Here is a 19,891-nt window from a genome sequence, read left to right on the forward strand (position 1 = left end):
CCTCCCTTTGGGCTACGACCTTGCGTAAACACTGACCTGCGCGAAAAGCTACTATCTTTATTATTGTATGGGTGTATCTATAATCCAATAATAATAAAATTCGGGTTTTCAGTCCTCAACCATAAAGGTTTTACATGCTTGACTTCAAACATTTGACACATTAATTCATCTGTAAAGTACTCAGATGTCTGAAGTTGTTTTATACAGCAGAGTTCAATTCTTTAAAGAATTGGTGTTGTGTAGAAGGGTCACTAGCCAAAACTAACATACAAAAGAAACCAACTAAGTACCTGATTGCTTTCGTGCAGAAGATAAACTTGCAGTAAACTGAGGTAAGTATTAGTTTTTAAACAGAGTAAGTATTTTACTACCGTAACCTGGGTTGTAACTAACAAGCTTACGTTAGAATGTTAAATGATCAATCACTTCTAACATTATTCAAAAGACAAGAACTACACAGTTTTCAGGTATAACCTCATGCGGACGAAACAGAGTACAGTAAACTTCCTCGTTTCCACGCGAATGACAATAAAAATAACCCCGTGTGGCTGTGTATCAGCGACCACTGGCCTGGCCCATTAAACGGCGGCACTGCGCGGACGAGAACATCGCGGTGCAACAGTTTCAGGCCAGTGTCACGTCCTCCGTTTGGGTCAGTTAGTTCCGTTTCTGAAGCGACAAAAGTCGTTTAGCAGCATCGGGGCAAACTGCCTAGTATGGTATTAGTCTAAGGAGACCACGTGCAGGTCCTGGGTTCGGTTCTGAGGAGCTGGGGAGGGGAGTATAGGTTCACAGCTTGTTACAGTCCCTCCCCATCTCTCCAAATGTTCTAACTTCTTGTCACCACAACTCTTGGCATGTCACAGATGCTTAGGATGATGATAATAATAATAATAATAATAATACAATATATATAATTATTAATTGTAATGATAATTTGCTTACAACAATAAGTATAATTCTTTAGCCTATCTTTGGCGGCCAGGGTGGTCGAGCGGTTCTAGGCGCTACAGTCTGGAACCGCGCGACCGCTACGGTCGCAGGTTCGACTCCTGCCTCGGGCATGGATGTGTGTGACGTCCTTAGGTTAGTTAGGTTTAAGTAGTTCTAACTTCTAGGGGACTGATGACCTTAGAAGTTAAGTACCATAGTGCTCAGAGCCATTTGAACCATTTTAGCCTATCTTCCAAGAATTTCCAGTTTACAGAAATACAGTATTTGAAAAGCACTCATTCAAAACTTTAAGAAGTACATATTCCATACAACTGAGTTAAGAATTGTAATAGGAAAAGCTTACAATTTTGACATCACAATTTACGCAGTATGATATCAAAGTGTCCGTTCACCATTTTCAATATTTAGCTTACTGTGCCATGCGAGAGACTTCATCAATTCCTGCCGCTCTAGCGTAACGTATTTTGCCCGTTGCCTGGTAACTGCGGCTCTGACTTCCTGCTAGGACACAGCGAAGAAGTGCTTCACGAAAATGAAGGCTCGCGCATGAACTACCGTAGTGAAATTGGTTGGGCAATACTGTAGACTTGTGAGTGACCTTTTGCTGATGGTTCTGTCTTACACTGAAGCGCCAAGAAAACAAGTATAGGCATGCGTATTCAAATATACAGATGTGTGAAGAGGCAGAATATGGTGCTGCCGTCGGCAATTCCCATATAAGACAACAAGTTCTGCCGCAGTTGTTAGATCGGCTGCTACTGCTACAATGGCAGGTTATCGAGATTTAAGTGAGTTTGAACGTGGTGTGCTGGCCGCAGTGGCCGAGCGGTTCTAGGTGCTTCAGTCCGGAACCGCGCTGCTGCTGGGGTCGTAGGTTCGAATCCTGCCTCGGGCATGGATGTGTGTGATATCCTTAGGTCAGTTAACTTTAAGTAGTGTTAAGTCTATGGGAGTGATGACCACAGATGTTAAGTCCCATAGTGCTTAGAGCCATTTGAACCATTGGACGCACGAGCAATGGGACACAGCACCTCCAGGTAGATATGAATTGGGGATTTTCCCGTTCGACCATTTCACGAATGTACCACGAATCCGGTGAAACATCATATTTCTGATGTCGCTGCAGCCGGAAAATGATCCTATAAGAACGGGACCAACGACGACTGAAGAGAATCGTTCAACGTGACGTAAGTGCAACTATTCCGCAAATTGCTACAGATTTCAGTGCTGGGCTATCAATAAGTGTCAGCGTGCGAACCATTCAACGAAAAATCATCGTTATGGGCTTTCGGAACCCTTGACGACTGCACGACACAAAGATTTACACCTCACTTAGGCCCGTCAACACCGACACTTGACTGTTGATGACAGGAAACATGTTGCCTGGTCGGACGAGTCTCGTTTCAAATTGTATCGAGCTGATGGACGTTTGCGGGTATCGAGACAACCTCATGAATCCATGGACCCTGCATGTCGGCAGGGAACTGTTCAAGCCGATGGGGACTGTAATGGTGTGGGGCGTGAGCAGTTATAGTGATATGGGACCTCTGATACGTCTAGATACGACTCTGACAGGTGACACGTACCCTATCTGATCACCTGCATCCATTCATGTCCATTGTGCATTCCGATGGACTTGGGCAATGCCAGCAGAACAGTGCGACAACCGACACGTCCAAAACTGCTACAGAGTGACTCCAGGAACATTCTTCTGAGTTTAAACACTTCCGATGGCCACAAATTTCCTAGACATGAACATTATTGATCATATCTGGGATACCTCGAAAACAGATCTCCACACCCTCGCACTCTTTCGGATTTATGGACAGCCCTGCAGGATTCATTGTGTCAGTTCCTTCCAGCACTACTTCAGACATTAGTAGAGTCCATGCCACGTCATGTTGCGTCACTTCTGCGTGCTCGCGGGAGTCCTACCCGATATTAGGCAGGTATACCAGTTTCTTGTGAAGGAACGTTGCATCATAATCCGGAATAACACAGGCTCTGCAATAACGTATTTATCCGCCGACATCGGGCAAGCGACTCTCAAGTGAAATGTCTCCTCTGTATGAGAATATACATAATGCATGTACGAGTACAGATTATAGACATATGGTAACCAAATGGTAAGACGACCGCTCGCTGTAGGCGGGAAGTCCGGGATTAGTTCCTCCGGAAGAAATTTACACTGTCGTCATTCCAATATACAGCTGATGGTTGTCTATATGCGCAACTGCGAATACATTTCAAGTACAACTGAATCCCACTAATCTGAACCCCGGTAATCCGAAAGTTCGGTTAATCCGAACATGAAAAATCTTAGTCTAAGTATGGAAAACTGTGCGGTACACTGCTGTAGACACACTATTTTAATTTGCACAGTACAGTAAACATGTATTAGAAAAACTGGCAAGAAAACATTAGGTTTAAACAATGCATAACAATGAAAGAAAAGCTGTCAAACTTACTAAAATACAGCGGACATTTTATCCCTGATTTTTAGATGACAAAAACTCAGTCATTGTTTTGGGCGTAATGAAGACAGTCTGTTATATGACGCATAGTTGCGCCATCGTCTCATAAACATCAAATCAGCAGTTGTAGCAGTAGACTGTTGCTTCAAATAACGTAGAGCGAGGTCGAGGGCTTCTGCTGCGTCATTGTGTGGCACCAGCTCTCCTTTGTCGCTTTCAGGCTCATTGTCACTTCCGTCACAGCAGTCTACTTCTTCCTGGTCTCGAGTCACAGCAGCAACTAAATCAGCGTCAGTAAGGTTCTCCTCACATGCCCCATCCGCTGCCATCAACTGATCTACATCTCCTTCACTTGCTTCTTCACATCCAGGGACTGTCTATATCATTTGTAGCAGATTTTCCTCTTCATTTTCAACTAGGTTGTACACAGTTTTCTCCACGATTATCGGAGCATTTTCTGCAATATTCTGCCATGCCTCAGCGACCCAATAAACAACATTCTTCACTTTGGTCTTTTTTATTTTGTCCACTAAAGGAATGCTATCATTTTGGATAAGCATTCTTAAAAATTGTTTTCTGTAAATCAGTTTTAATGTCTGCAGTACGCCCTGGTCCATCGGCTGCAGAAGTGGTGTAACATTCGGCGGCAAAAATTTCGCCACGATTTCTCCATCACATAATTCCTCAGTGCTGGGGTGAGGTGGCGCATTAGCTATCGAAAGGATTGCACGAGGAGACAAATGATTTTCCTTACAAGGGAGCCTCCCCATCGCACCCCCCTCAGATTTAGTTATAAGTTGGCACAGTGGATAGGCCTTGAAAAACTGAACACATATCAATTGCGAAAACAGGAAGAAGTTGTGTGGAACTGTGGAAAAATAAGCAAAATATACAAACTGAGTAGTTCAATGGAAGATCTGCAACATTAATGACGGTGAAAACGCAGGAGTGCCGTGGTCTCGTGGTAACGTGAGCAGTTGTGGAGCGCAAGGTCCTTGGCTCAAATTTTGCTTCAAGTCAAAATTTTAATTTGTTATATTCAGTTTATGTGACAAACTCTTGTGTTTTCATCACTTTTTTGGGAGTGATTATCACATCCACAAGAAAACCTAAATCGGGCAAGGTAGAAGAATCTTTTTACCCATTCGCCAAGTGTACAAGTTAGGTGGGTCGACAACATATTCCTGTCATGTGACGCACATGCCGTCACCAGTGTCGTATAGAATATATCAGATGTGTTTTCCTGTGGAGGAATCGGTTGACCTATGACCTTGCGATCAAATGTTTTCGGTTCCCATTGTAGAGGCACGTCCTTTCGTCTACTAATCGCACGGTTTTGCGATGCGGTCGCAAAACACAGACACTAAACTTATTACAGTGAACAGAGATGTCAATGAACGAACGGACAGATAATAACTATACAAAAATAAAGAAAGTAAAATTTTCACTCGAGGGAAGACTTGAACCAAGGACCTCTTGTTCTGCAGCTGCTCACGCTACCACGGAACCACAGCGCTCCTAAGCTCAGATTATCCATTATGATGCTTATGTCACCCATGGACTACTCAGTTTGTATATTTTGCTTATTTTTTCACAGTTCCACACAACTTCTGCCTGTTTTCTCAATTGATCTGTGTTCAGTTTATCAAGGCCTATCCACTGTGCCAACTTATAACTAAATCTGAGGGGGGGTGCGATGGGGAGGTTCCCTTGTTAGAAAACCGTCGAACAGAGGGAACAAACTGGCCGTGAAACCATTCTTTGAACAGCTTACCATGCATCCATGATTTTTTCTGCTTGCGATAATATATGGGCAAGGACTTCATGTTGCAGTTTTTAAAGGCTCTGGGCCTAGCAGATTTGCCGATCAGCATTAAACGCAGCTTGTGGTTACCAGCAGCGTTGCTGCACTCTAATAGAGTCACAAGATCTTTGCACATTTTAAAACCAGGAGCCTGGTCTTCTGTTTTTGATGCCAGGCTTTTTGTCGGCAATGCCCTAAAATTAAGGTCAATCTCCTCAGCGTTATAAATTTGTTGGGGAGAATACTTTCCCTCTCTTATCATTTTTTCATACTTACCCAAGTATTCCTTAGCTGCATCACGGTCAGAAGAAAGCTTCTCTCCAGTAATTGTTAGCTGACGGATTCCATGACATTTTTTGAATCTGCCCAACCAACCCGTACTCGCACTAAAAGACTCATCACCATTCATTAACTTGTTCAGGTTAACAGCCTTCTCCTGAACCAGTGTTCCACTAAAAGGAGTTCCACTTTCTCTTTCCTGCGTAAACCAAAGGAAAAGAGCTTCATCCGTTTTATCGAACTGGGACTGTCTCAAATTCCATCGAATTTCAAGTGTTTTTCCCGAAGACGTGCACAGTACAGTTCAAGCTTCACACGGTTCTTCTTCCATTCACAAATGGCTACTTTACAAACACCCAGTTCCGTTGTCAGTTCAGATACATTCTCACCTTTGCCTATCCGCTCCAAAGCATTCAGTATTTCTTTGAGAGTTAACGTAGTATGTTTCCGTTTACTCATGACGAAAATACGTGCACCACTACACCTAACGAATAAAATACAACTGTTACGCGTGTTAGCGATCGATAACTAACATAACCAAGCGCCTTGCGAGCCAACTGGCAGAGCACTGACCGCAGACAATACAAGGATCTCAACAATGCACAACAACAAGGGCAGCGAGTGGGAGTGAGCCATTGTTCCCACACTTTTTTCCCATTTGTTACCATGGTGTACTTACTTATCTACTTGGTATACTTCATTCTAGAAACGTGCCACTGTAATTCCGGCTAATCCAAACAAATCGGTAATCCGAACAAGGTCCGGTCCCAATTAGTTCGGATTACGGGAATCTATTGTATGTCATAACGGCTGTAGTCGCCGCAGTGCCCGTTTCTTCGGACATGCTTGTATGCCCAAAAGAACATTGCATCGTAATTCGGAATAACATAGGCACTGCAATATCGAAGCAATCATATACATTCCCACCGATGGCATGTTCGTGTATGGCGTTACACTGACATGTCTTCGGGTGCTTCATATTGTCTGGCAGCCAGTGTATCTTCATTACTACATTTGACTGTGGGCTTTGCTATCTGTTAAAAGTACAACGTACTGAAATTATATATATATATATATATACACACCTGGAAATTGAAATAAGAACACCGTGAATTCATTGTCCCAGGAAGGGGAAACTTTATTGACACATTCCTGGGGTCAGATACATCACATGATCACACTGACAGAACCACAGGCACATAGACACAGGCAACAGAGCATGCACAATGTCGGCACTAGTACAGTGTATATCCACCTTTCGCAGCAATGCAGGCTGCTATTCTCCCATGGAGACGATCGTAGAGATGCTGGATGTAGTCCTGTGGAACGGCTTGCCATGCCATTTCCACCTGGCGCCTCAGTTGGACCAGCGTTCGTGCTGGACGTGCAGACCGCGTGTGACGACGCTTCATCCAGTCCCAAACATGCTCAATGGGGGACAGATCCGGAGATCTTGATGGCCAGGGTAGTTGACTTACACCTTCTAGAGCACGTTGGGTGGCACGGGATACATGCGGACGTGCATTGTCCTGTTGGAACAGCAAGTTCCCTTGCCGGTCTAGGAATGGTAGAACGATGGGTTCGATGACGGTTTGGATGTACCGTGCACTATTCAGTGTCCCCTCGACGATCACCAGTGGTGTACGGCCAGTGTAGGAGATCGCTCCCCACACCATGATGCCGGGTGTTGGCCCTGTGTGCCTCGGTCGTATGCAGTCCTGATTGTGGCGCTCCCCTGCACGGCGCCAAACACGCATACGACCATCATTGGCACCAAGGCAGAAGCGACTCTCATCGCTGAAGACGACACGTCTCCATTCGTCCCTCCATTCACGCCTGTCGCGACACCACTGGAGGCGGGCTGCACGATGTTGGGGCTTGAGCGGAAGACGGCCTAACGGTGTGCGGGACCGTAGCCCAGCTTCATGGAGACGGTTGCGAATGGTCCTCGCCGATACCCCAGGAGCAACAGTGTCCCTAATTTGCTGGGAAGTGGCGGTGCGGTCCCCTACGGCACTGCGTAGGATCCTACGGTCTTGGCGTGCATCCGTGCGTCGCTGCGGTCCGGTCCCAGGTCGACGGGCACGTGCACCTTCTGCCGAAAACTGGCGACAACATCGATGTGCTGTGGAGACCTCACGCCCCACGTGTTGAGCAATTCGGCGGTACGTCCACCCGGCCTCCCGCATGCCCACTATACGCCCTCGCTCAAAGTCCGTCAACTGCACATACGGTTCACGTCCATGCTGTCGCGGCATGCTACCAGTGTTAAAGACTGCGTTGGAGCTCCGTATGCCACGGCAAACTGGCTGACACTGACGGCGGCGGTGCACAAATGCTGCGCAGCTAGCGCCATTCGACGGCCAACACCGCGGTTCCTGGTGTGTCCGCTGTGCCGTGCGTGTGATCATTGCTTGTACAGCCCTCTCGCAGTGTCCGGAGCAAGTATGGTGGGTCTGACACACCGGTGTCAATGTGTTCTTTTTTCCATTTCCAGGAGTATATATATATATATATATATATATATATATATATATATATATATATATATATATACTAGCAACAAAATCTGGCTTTGAACGCAGCTAGCACCAAGCATCTACTCCGTACGACTCGTCTGTTATGTACTTTACGTACGTCACGCGTAAGTGGAATTTGTTGTTTATGGGCCACTGCATAAAGATTTGATTAATATTCAGGGAACAACAGTAGGTAACCGAATATTATTACTTTCACATAACTTAAGCATTCCACATGTATCATGGTGCCTCTGATTACTACCACAGGCCCAACAGGAAAATTCCCAGGCGGCACGAATGTTATCAGTCCGATATTTAATTGAAGTTTGCAGTGACATCTCGTGGCTAGATGGGAGATGCGCGAATACAGCGTCAGTCCACCGCGAGCGACGACCGCTCTATACCAAAAAACCTGTCCTTACCAGTGTAGTACCTGATACGTACTGCATTGCAGGTCGTTTAGGGAGACGGTGATCTGTGCCAACTGTAGCTCGTCCCGGCCTAGGGCTGTGGTGGGGCAGTCTTACCCCTACCTCTCGTGCCCACAAATCTTCCTCGTCGATCCGCCCGTCTATTAGCGAAAACCGTGACACAATCCCTACAGTAGTTCCTGAGATTAGGCCAAATATTCAGACAGTAACCACGACGGGGGACTTCAACCTATCTGCTACTAGCTTAGGGACTGCTGCTTCACTTGTGTTTGCAGAGTAATTAAAAAATTAATTTTACATAGTTATATTAGGTCTACTGAAAAATTAATGTATTAAAGATCCGCTTCTTTTTTCTATGCAATTCTGACAAATCCGATTTGTTGTGGTGACTTCTCAATAGCATTCTTTTAGTTCACAAATTGCAACACCTTCTAAACTTTTCACGCTACTTAAGGCCATAGAAGCATGTTCTTTTCCGAATATACTTCTTCCAGAAAGCAATTCTGGTATCTGGACTCAGAGCTTTTTGTTGTTGTTTATAGGAATCCTGCTTACTCGGTTCGCTAGACAAACAATCAAACAACTCATATTAACGAATTTTATTACAATAAGACAAGAAACAATTACTTGACTTTAATAGATGTGTCGCAAGCAAAGGGCGACATACAAAATAATGTTTTCTTCAGAATAGACGAAGACAAATCTGTGCTACATAGAGAATACTGATATAGAGGCTACGATGCGTGGGCTAACGAAGTGGTTAATGTTGAAGCTCCTATCGAAGTAGGCGGCGACCAGTTTTTTTTCTTTATTGTGATTTCATTCCCCTGCCCCATATGGGCAGAGGAGGGTTGTCAGTGGCACAATCCGCCTCTCTTCAGCCGAGTGACATGACAACTAAAACAAGAATGAAATGTTACATATAAGGCGATAAAAAAGGGGGACATAAAACAGAGTAAGGGGAGATAAGGGTGGTAAAAATACACTGACATGGAGACATTCATGGGGGACAGTTAAAAAAGTGGAAATAAAGTTAAAAAAACACAGTTGGCGATTTGTAGAACACAAAAAAGACACTGAAGTCACACGCATAGGTTACAAGTTGGCCACAGTATTAAAAATACTCCAGAACAACACACTTTAAACCCACTTGGAGTACACACCATGAAGAATAAAGGTGCCATGTGAGACCTGCCGAGGGAGAGGCCGGAGAGGATGGAAAAGGAGGGGATAGCAAATTGCAGCAGGGGAGGGGGTGGGATGAAAAGAGTAGGGGTGTCAGCGGGCGCACCAAGAATGGCTCTGAGCACTATGGGACTTAACAGCTGTGGTCATCAGTCCCCTAGAACTTAGAACTACTTAAACCTAACTAACCTAAGAACATCACACACATCCATGCCCGAGGCAGGATTCGAACCTGCGCCGTAGCAGTCGCGCGGTTCCGGACTGCGCGCCTAGAACCGCGAGACCACCGTGGCCGGCGCGCACCAAGAGGCAGGAGACAGGTGGTGCAGGAGATGAAGAGGGAAGACAAGGCAGGAGGGAGTGCAGAGACACTGAAGGGGGGCACAAGAGAGGGTGGGGGAGTGGAAGGGGGAAGCCGCTCAGGTGAAGGGAGGGGGAGGAGAGGGAGCCCTGAGGAGGAGGCAGGAAGATGGGGTTAGAGATGGTAGGAAGGGTAGATGTCAGGGTGAACCTCATGAGCCGGGAGGGGTAGATGATGTAAGTTGTGTTGGGAAAGGAAGCGGAGGGTGTGGAGACGGAGAGATGGATGGACACAACGGTAAAGGTGTGGCAATGGACTGGGGGTGGAGAGGACAGGAGACACCAGGGGGTGAGGGGGATCAAGGCGGCGGACATTATATAGTGTGTGGATGTGTTCGAGGAAAAGGAGAAAAAAGGAGAAGGTGGGGGAACGGGATGAGGTCGTACAGGGTGCGCGTAGGGGACGAAAGGTGGATGCGGAAGGCGAGGCGGAGTGCATGGTGTTCGAGGATTTGGAGGGATTTATAGAACCTGTGAGGGGCGGAAATCCAAGCAACGCTGGTATAACAGAGGAAGTGGCGACCAGTCGGGCGCGGCGCGTAATTCATCTTCACGTAGGGGCTGCTGCTGTCGCGTTGTCGTCCTGGAGGGAGGTCGGTCAGCGTGCGATTGGCTGACCTCTTCTCACAACCATCTCTTCTCTGTCGTTCCCGACTGGCGTGCCAGCACTGGCTTTACGCTGTAACATTTGTTAGTCCTGTCTTTTGTGTTATTGTGGTGATATTTCCATACACACTTCATCGCGTACTACATATTTCTGTGTCAGTATAATTCTTTCCGGTATGTGACCGCATTGTCAATGCGTAAAATTCTCCGACGTTTTAGCCACTATTGCTGACGACCTTCCTCAGAGTGTTTTTGCTTCACCCTGAGGAAGGCCATTTGCAACAGTGGCGGGAAACTTCGAGGAATTACACATTGACAATGCGGTCACATACCCAGAAGAATTTTATCGACTGTGAAAACGCCGGCCGCTGTGGCCGAGCGGTTCTAGGCGCTTCAGTCCGGAACCGCGCTGCTGCTACGGTCGCAGGTTCGAATCCTGCCTCGGGCATGGATGTGTGTGATGTCCTTAGGTTAGTTAGGTTTAAGTAGTTCTAAGTCTAGGGGCTGTTGTCCTCAGATGTTAAGTCGCATAGTGCTTAGAGCCATTTGAACCATTTGATTGTGACAACGGCCGCCGAAACGTATGGGTACACACATTTCTTTATTTCTAACATAGAACTTACGCACCCGTTTTACTAGATTTAGGTGTAAATTTTTTTAATGTAAAGAAATATCTTCAAAAAATTTTCACCTTCTATTTCACTCACTTAGGACGCTGAATTTCCAAATAGAGTGAAGCACGTATTTTTTTTTTTTTTTACTTCTAACTGAGAAGTCAGGTATTAATTTTTCATAGATGTATCTTTAAAATGTTTTAGTAGTTCTTCAGTTATGATTTATTTAAAAAAACTTTCATCCACTGCAAAAAAAAAAAAAAAAAAAAAAACCGTGCCCAGAACCACCTCTTCAGCACTTTGCTTTTCCGGAGCTGAGTACGTGTGCCTTGTTGGACTAGACCGGCGCATACGAAGATACGAAGAAGATCGACATTAACCTTAATGAAACCTGTAGGGTAGTTATGAGATGCGTGAAGCCCACTCCTCTGGATAAGCTCTACCAAGCATCACGTTTCTTCAGTTCCAAGTCTGCTAGGGTTGCTCATGAACATAACGAGCAGTTCAAAAAGACATTTGATCAGCATCATCCACTAGCTTTACGGTAGCCTTCATAGATTAAAAAGATTAAAATCAAGATATCGGTCCTCAGTTACACTTTGGATGAACCCCCTGTCAGCCACCCTATTCCAGAACACCCACGAAGCGGTTCAGAATTAAGCTAAAAGTCATGGAAATTGCTAGACCGTATCACAACTGGTGAATAGCCTGTAAAAATCAATGTGATAAAATGGACCCTATTATAACCTGATGACAGGAAGTCAACCGTGGAGAGATACAAAACATGGAACATCTTCTGACATGCCGCAATCGACCTCCACGTTGCTCGTTAGACAACCCCTGGCGAAGCAAGCCTGAAATTTTTGACTTAGTCCAGTACTGGGCCGAAAAATTGTCAGCTCCGGACACGAAAAAGTAAAGTAAGTACCCACTATTTCATCCCCTTAATGGTTGAATTTCCAAAAGTGCTGAAATATGTAATTTTTAAATTTCTGATTACATACGAAATATCAATTTTCGTAGACGTAGCTTCAAAATTGCCTGTCTTACGAGGGAACGACAGAGTGACGGTCGAAAAGCCTTGAGATTTTGTTTATTACGGAATTCGAATGTATATATATTGAAGAATTATCCCCCAAAATATTATGCTTGAATTCCAAAAAGTAACGATTCTGTGAGCGTTAGAAGCCGAGCGTGCACGGCACGCCTCGGCATTAGAGAACTGGTTCCGCGCTCACGCCCTTCGTTGCGTCCGCGAGATGTTTAGGGTTTTGAGTAAACATGATTTGCTGGAGCGTTGTTCGCGCGGTTTTACTCAAAACGTGAACGAAAGTTTGAATAGTCTCATTTGGAGATTCGCCGCAGCATTGCTTGAAATCTGACCGTATGTCTATTCAGTGTAGGCCATAGTGCATTAATGCTCGTGGCAAATTCCCTTCAGATCAAAATCGGCAATGAAATGCGTCGATCCTGTGAAGACAGAGACGCCAGCGGCGCTGCGCTCTGCGACGAAAAGGGCTTTGAGGACGAAAATGAGGGCTTATCAGGTCAAAGCAGCAGCATCCACTAGCCGGGGCGATAGTTATTATCGGCCAGGTATGGATATCATCTCGCAAGTTTTAAGCTTTCTCCCTTTTTTTATATGATAGATACTTGTCAAACTTAATACACGTTTTTCTCAAAACCATGTTTTTCGGCATGGTTGTTGTCGCCCACCCTACAATTTTCATCTGATTTTAATGATTTTTGGTCTTTCTTGAATCAAACTGAATTCTCTTCGGTACTTCGCAACCGATTTCCTTTATGTTGATATTTAGTATTTTTTTCGGCCAAAAAAGAAGGGTCCAAAAATGTACAATTCTTTCAAGTATCTACAACTTCGCCAAAAAACATTTTTTCTGCAAATCCCTACTAAAATTACGTCTGTAAGGATCAAGGTGATATGTTAATTTCATGTTTCTGATAACCACAACCGGAGTTATAGCGACAACCATCGATCTATCTGCTTTCAGAGCTGGCTCGGGAAAATCCCAATTACATAGTGAAGTTATTAAGTTTTTCAATAAAAATACCAATAAAAACTTCAATTTACACTTTATTCATAGCAGCAAATCGCATTTATCTGCTACATTTCAATAGGTAGAAAGAAAATCTGAATTTGAGTAATATTTTCGTCCGTCACCCTGTCGTTCCGCCTTGATAGAGCTATATTTCCGAAGCATTTTTCATCCGCTATTTCACTCCCTTCGAGCTGGAATAACGAAAAATCCTTTCTTATACGACGCCTACAGTATGAAATCAACACACTCTCCAACTATCAAGTTCCAAGGTGCTACTCCAGGTCGGTGTAAAATCCATGTGCACAACGGAAAATATTGATGATTTGGCCCTGTCTGACTACCCCCTGAAGCAGATCTTAGGATCCCTTAATGCTCTTTAACATATAAAACAAATGAATGATTAAGGCAACTAATACTACTAAGTGATAAACGTTGTTTCTCATTATAAATTTATTGTAGATTAGAAAAAAACCTTTTATATTGCAATTTTATGTATTTCCTGACTAAATATTGCTGGTCAATTTCCCAAGTCTGCCCCTTTTATGGCCATGCGATCTAACATAAATAACGCGAAATGACTGACATCATCTATGTACCAAACACAATAAGACACTACTCTCAAAGCTAATCTACGTTGGTGTGGAACCTCGGTGGAAATAAACTAGCGTGATCACAGCTGTTTAGCTTTATAGCTCTAATAAGCCGAAGCAATGTGCGGTATCACCGTATGTACTGCGTCCGGTTCGTCGGAGTGATGGTTCTCGTACACGTCTGCGACAATGGAAGAACTCCAGCCACAAAATAAAACTCTTTCAAACACTATGATGGCAGAAGGTGGTCCTCTGACTAATATACTCTAATACTGTCTTCTCCTCTCTGTGTTCTACAGACGAGAAACGCGAACTCCCAGCCACAAGGACGGAGTTCAAATAACGTCTCAACGTTAGTATAGGCAGAAGAAGTGCTCTCAATCACTGAATGCTGCGTACTAAACGATGACTGCCTGTCCCGAGACGAAGTCCAGAATCGTATAAGTTCGCAACAGTTCAGTGCCTAACCGTTCTAACTATAAACTCTCCTGAGAGCACCGGCCAGTGTGGCCGTGCGGTTCTAGGCGCTTCAGTCTGGAACCGCGTGACCGCTACGGTCGCAGGTTCGAATCCTGCCTCGGGCATGGATGTGTGTGATGTCCTTAGGTTAGTTAAGTTTAATTAGTTCTAAGTTCTAGGGGACTGATGACCACAGATGTTAAATCCCATAGTGCTCAGAGCCATTTGAAATCTCCTGAGAGCAAAGACAGCAAGTCCACCTGTACCAACAAAGCTGATACTGTCGACCATCACACATGGGCGCTCAAAAACGGAAGACCACTTCTCTACACTGCTGGCCTCCCAGAAGAGCTCGGCTCCACCTCCCTCATAACTCAGAAAACGAATCAGCTTCTCGAAACCACGGAATATTCTCCCTCTCTACAGATTCTTCCGAACGCCGACCAACCACATTTTAGTCTTTTGTCGTCCAGCACGGAAAGTTTGCGATCAAATAGCTATACTCGTGGAATGGTACGCTTCTGAGTAAAAATCCGCGGAAATAACCCAGCCTGCATGATTTCCGAGGAGATGCTTCCTTGTTCCCCTCAGCTGCGACAAAGATTTGCAGAGTTCCCGGTTATTATTCTGGAACGGCTACAATTCGGCCGGCCGTGACTCCATTGTGCTCCAGCGCTCAGGTGTCCCAACGTCCGTCTTGCTACTTCCTGTGTTTAAGCGGGACCAACACACCTGTGCGGGACTTCCACCCAGGGCTTGAGCTCCGCCTGCCATTTCATCTCCACTGGGGTCCCAACCTCTGCTAGTATAGGCAGTCATTCATTATTCCGTCTAGCGGTTTTAGGCGCTCAGTCCGGAACCACGCGACTGCTACGGTCGCAGGTTCGAATCCTGCCTCGGGCATGGGTGTGTGTGATGTCCTTATGTTAGTTAGGTTTAAGTAGTTCTAAGTTCTAGGGGACTGATGACCACTGATGTTAAGTCCCGTAGTGCTCAGAGCCATTTGAACCATTTGATCCATTCATTATTCCGTTTTTATAATAAAGACACTCTGTCACCTTTCATGCAAAAGCGTAAACAATTATTTAGAGGGCGTATGTGACAATGCCAGTCTTCTTTAAATATTCATATATACGATGTACAACCTATCAAATGATACCTAATTGTGGTTGTAGATCACGAAAAAGCATGTAGATGAATGCTTGTAAGTTGCAAAATTATAGCCACCTTACAAAGTTTGTGTCCTTAGAGGTTTGAGCTGAGCGATGATAAGTCAGTCCGTCAGGATATCTCTTTTACAGTGCAAAGTCAAGCGCCGGCACGCCATTCGGGAGCGACAGAACAGAGAGAGTTGTGAGAAGTCAGCCAATAGCACCTTGACCGACACCTTCCAGGATGACAACGTGACAGCAGCAGCCTCTATGTGATGAGGACATATGCACCGCGTCCGACTGGTCGCGGCCCAGTTGATGAGCAGCTTCAGGATTCGGCACTTTATACTGAAGAAGCTTGTCTATTTCATACGTCGCCCTTTGGTTGGGACACACCTGTGTAACACGAAGTATTGTAATTGCTCATTTTGTAATAAAACTCATTAATACGATTTGTTCGAATGTTGCCTAGCGATCCGAGAAAGCAGGTTTCCTAGACACCCCAATATTGACGATGTGGCTGGATTTAACGATTTCCTTCTACACTCATGCTCACAAATTAAGCCGGCCGCGGTGGTCTAGCGGTTCTAGGCGCGCAGTCCGGAACCGCGCGACTGCTACGGTCGCAGGTTCGAATCCTGCCTCAGGCATGGATGTGTGTGATGTCCTTAGGTTAGCTAGGTTTAAGTAGTTCTAAGTTCTAGGGGACTGATGACCACAGATGTTAAGTCCCATAGTGCTCAGAGTCATTTTGAACCATCATAAAGTAAGGATAACTGAAGAATGTGGTGCCACACAACGTGGCACTACACACGACTGGTGCTAATAGCATAGGCACATATGGAACACACACGGAACAGATCTGGAAGTCCACGGTATTGGTGATACGTTGAGAAAATCGTCCCGAAACACATGTGCTACAAAACGCCACTGTTTCCTGCGCATGTACCCCGACATCAATATGGGATATGATCACCATGCACACGTACACAGGCCGCACAACGGGTTGGCATACTCTGGATCGGGTGGTCGAGCAGCTGCTGGGGTATAGCCTCCCATTCTTGCACCAGTGCCTGTCGGAGCTCTTGAAGCGTCGTAGGGGTTTGAAGACGTGCAGCGATTTGTCGGCCGAGAGCATCCCAGACGTGCTCGATGGAGTTTAGGTATGGAGAACAGGCAGGCCACTCCATTCGACTGATATCTTCTGTTTCAAGGTTCTCCTCCACGATGGCAGCTCGGTGGGGCCGTGCGTTATCATCCATCAGGAGGAAGGTGGCACCCACTACACCCCTGAAAAGGTGGACATACTGGTGCAAAATGACGTCCCGATACACCTGACCTGTTACAATTCCTCTGTCAAAGACATGCAGTTGTATACGTGCACCAAGTGCACCAATCATAATCCCATCCCACACCATCAAACCACGACCTCCTTACAGTTCCCTTTCAGGGACATTAAGGGGTTGGTATCTGATTCCTGGTTCACGCCAGATGAAAACCTGGCGAGAATCACTGTTCAACTGTACCTGGACTCGTCCGTAAACATAACCTGAGACCACTGTTCGAATGACCATGTTCGAATGACCATGTACTGTGTTCTTGACACCACGCTTTACAGGCTCTTATGTGACTAGGGGTCAGTGGAATGCACCTTGCAGGTCTCCGGGCGAATAAACCATATCTGTTCAGTCGTCTGTAGACTGTGTGTCTGGAGACAACTGTTCCAGTGGCTGGGGTAAGATCCCGACCAAGGCTACCTGTAGTACTCCGTGGCCGTCTGCATGCACTGGTGGTAAGATATCGGTCTTCTTGTGGTGTTGTACATTGTGGACGTCCCGTACTGCAGCGCCTGCACACGTTTCCTGTCTACTGGAATCGTTGCAATAATCTTGAGATCACACTTCGTGGCACACGAAGGGTCCATGTTACGTCCTGCTGTGTTTGACCAGCCTCCAGTCGCCGTAGTATTCTACCCCTCATAACATTAATATGTGTTCTTTGAGCTATTTTCAATACACAGTCACCATTAGCACGTCTGAAAACGCCTGCAGACTTACTCGCTGCACCGTACTCTGACATGCACCAACACACTTCTGCGTATGTGGACTGCTGACAGCGCCACCGTGCGACGACCGCAGGTCATATTCACCGCACGGTCATACCACGAGGTGATTTAAACCCGCAAACTGTCCACCAGAGCGTTGTTTCACCATGGATCAGCATTGTCCTTAATTTATGAGCATGAGTGTATATAAGTACGGGTAGAAGACAAAAGATTCGGTAACGTTGTTCTTCTAACAAATAAGAAAACCGCCAGTGGAACGCAGTGGGGTTGTGATCGACACGAACTAGAACCTATGAAATGTAACGCAGACGTAGCTTAAGGTCATATGCTTAGAACAGAGTTATGTCAGAAAATGTGTCACCGACCAGACAAATTGTCAAAATAGTGACCATATCTCACCGTTGCTGCGGATGCAACATGGGCGTTATGTACAGAAGTCGCATTCTGCGTATTCTAACAGAAATTAATTAGTTAATTCTATTCTTTCGTGGAAACAGTGAAGTTTCTGAATTGTAAGCTTAATGCGCCCGCGTTTAAATGCGCACGGCTATTTTCGCGAATTTCTGGCGTCGTTCTGTCTCCACTTCATAAAAGTAATGCATCTTATTTTCCTAAATGGCGCAGCCTTTCTCATCTTCGTAAGCGCCCTTTGTGATTTCCCGTTTTGTGACACAAAAGAAGGCTGGAGAAGAACCATCTCTCCTTGCCTCGGCGACAGAGAGAAAGGCTAATGTGCCGTCCCTCTGTTTTCGAAACAAGCCGCAGCGTTACCTCGTTTTGCCTGTGTGGCCACTTTTCTCGATCTGCATACAAAGAACCAGACTTCCCTGTCTGCAGCTCTTTTCCGCGAGTGGGAGACCCGCTTTATGGCTTTCACTTAATGACCATACAACGCTACAATGTTGTAAGTGAAAATAAATCAATGAAATGTATTACACTGTGCATTATGCCGTAACAGACGTCGCACACTCTCAAATATGAGACTACTGTGAAGACATTGTTAAGTAGCTTGATTAAAAAATCGAGTCTTTATTGACATGCAGGTACATAATAGATCATTAAACAAAAATCAGTGTCTGTTATTCGACAAATATTTTAAATATCTCTCTAGTAACAACATACACCCGCAATATTTTCTGCGTCAGTGACTTAGGTACTGCGCATGTACTGGTTCGCTCCACAAAGCATGACATTGTCAGGGAGGAGACTGCGGTCTTAATTGAATTTATTAAAAAAAATAATGTAAAATACTTTTAATACCTTAACTGCTACTGTATACTGAAAATTGCAGTCTACGCATTTTACATCTACTTTTACATACATACTCCGCAATCCACCATACGGTGCGTGGCGGAGGGTACCTCGCACCACAACTAGCATCTTCTCTCCCTGTTCCACTCCCAAACAGGACGAGGGAAAAATGACTGCCTATATGCCTCTGTACGAGCCCTAATCTCTCGTATCTTATCTTTGTGGTCTTTCCGCGAAATGTAAGTTGGCGGCAGTAAAATTGTACTGCAGTCAGCCTTAAATGCTGGTTCTCTAAATTTCCTCAGTAGCGATTCACGAAAAGAACGCCTCCTTCCTCTAGGGACTCCCACCCGAGTTTCTGAAGCATTTCCGTAACACTCGCGTGATGATCAATCCTATCAGTAACAAATCTAGCAGCCCACCTCTGAATTGCTTCTACGTCCTTCCTCAATCCGACCTAATAGGGATCCCAAACGCTCGAGCAGTACTCAAGAATAGGCCGTATTAGTGTTTTATAAGCGGTCTCCTTTACAGATGAACCACATCTTCCCAAAATTCTACCAATGAACCGAAGACGACAATCCGCCTTCACCACAACTGCCATTACATCCTTGTCCCACTTCATATCGCTCTGCAATGTTACGCCCAAATATTTAATCGACATGACTGTGTCAAGCGCTACACTACTAACGGAGTGTTCAAACATTACAAGATTCTCTTTCCTATTCATCTGCATTAATTTACATTTATCTATATTTAGAGTTAGCTGCCATTCTTTACACCAATCACAAATCCTGTCCAAGTCATCTTGTATCCTCCTACAGCACTCAATAACGACACGTTCCCGTACACCACAGCATCATCAGCAAACAACCGCAGATTGCTATCCACCCTATCCAAAATATCATTTATGTAGATAGAAAACAACAGCGGACGTACCAAACGTCACTGGGGCACTCCAGATGATACCTTCACCTCCGATAAACACTCACCATCGAGAACAACGTACTGGGTTCTATTACTTAAGAAGTTTGTCGTCACACTGTCTACGCTCTCCAGCGCAAAACGGGTCAGAACAATATGACGTCA

Source organism: Schistocerca serialis, chromosome 8 (genome assembly GCF_023864345.2).
Source record: "Schistocerca serialis cubense isolate TAMUIC-IGC-003099 chromosome 8, iqSchSeri2.2, whole genome shotgun sequence".
In the NCBI taxonomy this organism is placed as follows: domain Eukaryota; kingdom Metazoa; phylum Arthropoda; class Insecta; order Orthoptera; family Acrididae; genus Schistocerca; species Schistocerca serialis.